Source organism: Octopus bimaculoides, chromosome 18, assembly GCF_001194135.2.
Source record: "Octopus bimaculoides isolate UCB-OBI-ISO-001 chromosome 18, ASM119413v2, whole genome shotgun sequence".
In the NCBI taxonomy this organism is placed as follows: domain Eukaryota; kingdom Metazoa; phylum Mollusca; class Cephalopoda; order Octopoda; family Octopodidae; genus Octopus; species Octopus bimaculoides.
This window is the reverse complement of record NC_068998.1, coordinates 3,440,267-3,444,582: the sequence shown is the minus strand read 5'-3', so window position 1 is coordinate 3,444,582 and position 4,316 is coordinate 3,440,267. Positions and strand designations below refer to the sequence as shown.

At 37.8% G+C, this 4,316-nt stretch overlaps 1 protein-coding gene across 2 annotated transcripts in view; it reads right to left on the bottom strand.

The window, feature by feature from the left end:
* Positions 1–4,316, bottom strand: part of LOC106872835 (homeobox protein 13) — a 62,202-nt gene that overhangs the window by 35,880 nt on the left and 22,006 nt on the right. Inside the window, exon 1 of one of the 2 annotated variants that reach the window (XM_014919970.2) lies at positions 1,129–1,541. The exons of the other annotated variant lie outside the window; for it this stretch is intronic. The gene's annotated coding sequence lies outside the window, so the exon portion shown is untranslated. Of the gene's footprint in view, positions 1–1,128; positions 1,542–4,316 lie in introns of those variants that run through there. 2 annotated transcript variants of the gene reach the window in all.

The window sequence follows — 4,316 nt, the reverse complement described above, 5'->3', positions numbered from 1 at the left end:
TCTCTCTCTCTCTTCATCTCTTTCTCTCCCTCCTTCCCTCCACGTCTCTCTCATACCACACACATACACACACACATGGGAACTTAGCATAATATTATTCACATTACCTCATTTTCTAAAAATTACTGGACAAAATGTCTCCAACAGCAGATATAATAATAATAACAATAACAACAATAATAACAACAAAAACAAAGTAAAAAACAAAAAGAAAACTATGGAAAATAATCTGTAATCAAAGTAGCTTTGAATTACAGAAAAATTACAAAAAAATGAGTCGGACAATGGTAGGTTGAAGAAGAAAAATAACAAAACAAAAAAAAATTGTCACAAGTAAACAAACAGTGATAAACATATTTGGTTGTAAGTTAGCGCCAGAGAATTTGATGTAAACATGTAAAATAATGGTTAAAGTTCTGTTGGCAGTGCAAGAAAAACAAACAAATTTTGGTAATAACGGTACATTGTTCGGTACCTTTAGAGTAAATCTTACATTGTAGGAGTTGTTTAAAAAAAAAAAAAAGGATGGGAAGTGACAAAGACTAATTTTTGGACAAGGAAGAATAAGACAAATTGCATTTAGGCATGTGACGATGATTATGTCGATGATGATGATGATGATGGTGATGGTGATTCGGATGATGACAATGATGACCACAACAATAACAAGAGAAATTTGATTCTTACAATAGATTTACCGAATTTGATGCAAACTTATTTCAATGTTTAGGAAGTGATTGGATACACTTTGAAAAGGCAGGATGTGACCCAGGTTTGTTTGATTTGGAAACTTAAAAATTGTTCGAGGGACTATAAGGTTAGATGACAATTTTTTTTAGAAAAAGGGGGTTGCTGCCAACTGAGAAGCAGCCCTTATTTGTAGCAATGTAAACACCCTGAAACAGCCAACTGCCCTGCCACCTCACACTTCACCTGTATAATCGAACACAACTTGATGGGTGTTAAGCACACTGGTATATATGTTTGGAAACAGGCAGATGCATGCATACATGCACATACACAAATGCATATGTGCATACAATCAGACGACAGAACACACAGTACAGCAACTAGAAAACAACGACAACAACAATGAAAACATCATCATTAAATAGAAAATAAACTCACAAAATTGGTAGAGTCAGATTTGTAAGACTTGTTGTTGTTGTTGTTGTTGTTGGTTTAAAAGGGAACAAAAAAAGGGAAAAAAGCCCATTAGGAGTTGTTATTGTTTGGGTCTGTGTCGACTTTACACAACACATAAAACATCGCAAACACCAACATCACCACCACCACCGCCCTTGTCACTGCTACCGCCACCTCCGCCGCCAACAACGGCAACAACAACTACACCACATCCCTTCCTGCTCTTACTGACAGGTAACAACAACAACAAGAACCACAACTACAACACACTGTGGTGGTGGTGGTGATGGTGCTGCTGCTGGTTTTGTTATAGCTACTGGTATATATCACTGCAATTTGCCTGCTACTGGGCTTGTTTACAAGATGATGAAGACTTTGCTTACTGCTGTTGTCTCTCTACTGCTGTTTCTGCTGCTGCTGCTGCTGCTCCTGGTGACGATGATGATGGCAGCGGTGGCGGTGGTGGTGGCAGCGGTTTGGGATGAGTCATGCTGGATGATGAATCATCACCCTCACTACTTGAGCAGTGCTAATACTATCAGTTGGCAGAAACGGTAGAGTAGCAGGCTAAATGCAAGTATTCACCTACAGGTCTTTACATCCCGGGTTCAAATCTCACCAGAGTCAACTTGACTTTTTTTTTTTTTTATATCTCTCTCCAGGTGGTGGGGACCAATGAAATAAACACCAGGTATAAAATAGGGATCATTTCAGACAACTCCACCCTGCTCCCTTCCAAATTTGTGATCTTGCACCAATATCATTATCATCATCATAACAATAATCATTATCATTATTTATTGGTGATGATACCACCACTACCACCTGTGCTATTATTACTACTACTACTACCTTCATGAAATTATGAGCTCATTAATGATAAACAATGACAAATAAACTAGTAAAGAAAAAAAATTAAACAACAGTAAGTGCGTAATAATAAATAAAATATAATGCGTATAAAATATAGTAAATGCATCGTTTTTATTATCGTTAAAATCGAATATAGAATTGCGAGCTTTTAAAACTGATACTAAAAATGTTGGTTGATAAGCGACAACTGAATGAATTTAATGTAAGACATATATTATTCTTAAATAAGACTAGTGTTGATAGTGACTTTGAAGTTTCGGGCTACTTAGCCTACTTCGAAGTCACTGTCAACACTATTCATGTTTAAGAATATGTACTCCACAAATGGTATTGAGTAATCTTTCAGTTTAATATAGAATTGTTTTGTATCATAACATAAAGACACATACACATATACACACACATATATGTATACAAATTATATATTCAACCTTCTGTTGAATGTGAGTGATAATATTCTATTAATAAATATGAGTAAATCCTATGTAAATGCATTCCTGTTTGCACGACATACATGTGTGCACACACGTATGCGAAAGTACAATGCGCACAGACACACGCAAGTTTCCATAACCGATTTATTCTGACGGACAAACTGCGCTTCATTTATTTATCATTTCTTCAGCACATTTCTGTAAAAGTTTAGATGTGTAATTAATTTACTTAACCTCATCATGTTACAGGTATTTACTCTAATTAACCCTGAAGTATGAAATGTTAACTTTTAAACCAGATTTGTTGCCTGTATGATGTGAGGGCAGGCCGACATGATCCAATATAATGCACCGGTCATTATTATGATGGACAGTAGGGCAACATGTCCCGTTTCAATAACCCCCCCCCCCCCAACACCTGGTTCTTGAGTACTTTTAGCAAGTTCACTTTGTTACAAGCATTCAAATTAGTTATTCTGGTTGCACACAATTGCACTGTAGTTTTATTTTCTTTCCTGCAGCAGACACAGGCCTGCAGATGTTCAGGTGTAGCATTACCTGTACCAACCTCACCTGTGTGGGAGGCCCTGAAAAGGTTTCAAGTATTGTATGTCCCTCCCCAGACTAACTTACAAGAAAGAAAAAAAAATTACAAGAAAACCCCACCCCAAAAAATTGAAAAAAGAAAATACAGCAATGCAAGGAAATATACTGAAATAAAATAGTCTGTAATTCGTTGTCTTAGTTTTAACATCTACTTTTCCATGCTTGAATGGGTTAGATGGAATTCATTGAGGCAGATTTTATACAGCCAGATGCCCTTTGCATTGCCAAACTCCGTTTCCTCATGATATTTGCTCTCAGCCGGGCAAGTTTCCACTGACGACTAGCAACGAAGGACACCGTGTGCACGACAGTGACACTTGCTTACAACTGCTGCACAAAGTCAAAACAAGGTGATACAAATGACACACGTACATGTACGACAGGTCTCTCTTTCTCTCTCGGTTTTTGTCTACCTAACATACCTATAAAGCTATGGCTAGCCTGGAACTATAGGAGAAGATGCCAAAAGGGCCCGGTAGTGGTACTGAATCTGAAACCATATGGTTGGGAAGCAAACTTCTTAACGACACAGCCATACCTGTAATTAATGAATGAAAATCATCAGCATGATTATTTTGATGTCTGTTTTGCCTTGTCAAAAGTGCCAGGTAAGCCTTTTACTGTACAACATACACCGCAGCATCTCTGTCTTATGTCATCTCAAATAAATAAATTAAAGGATCCAGGGTTTATATGATTGGCAGGTAACCACAAAGTTGTGGGGAGGTTTCATGGTCAATTTTGATATGCCAAATTCTTGATTGATATTTAATCAGCCCCAGAAGGATAAAGTTGACCACAGCAGGATTTGAACTCAGTCTAGGGATATATTAATATCTTAAGCCCTTCATTTAGCACTCTTTGAATCCTGTCATGTACCAGCTTCTCTAAATACTCATTACTTTAGGTGGAAGGAGAGAAATACTGAGAGGAGGGGGGGAATAAACATTACTGATTCCCTACCTCTACCCCCAGTACCTGACTGGTACCTTATTTTGACACAGAAAGGACGAAAGGAAAATTTAACCTTGAGATTTGAAACAGTTATAAGGAACTGGTATGGCTGTGTGGTAAGAAGCTTCCTTCCCAATCATATGGTTCTGGGTTCAGTCCCACTGCATGGCACCTTGAGCAAGTGACTTTTACTTTAGCCTTGGGCTGACCAAAATTTGTGAGTGGAATTGGTAGATGGAAAATGAAAGAAGCCCATTGTGTGTGTGTGTGTGTGTGTGTGTGTGTGTGTGTGTGTGTGTGTGT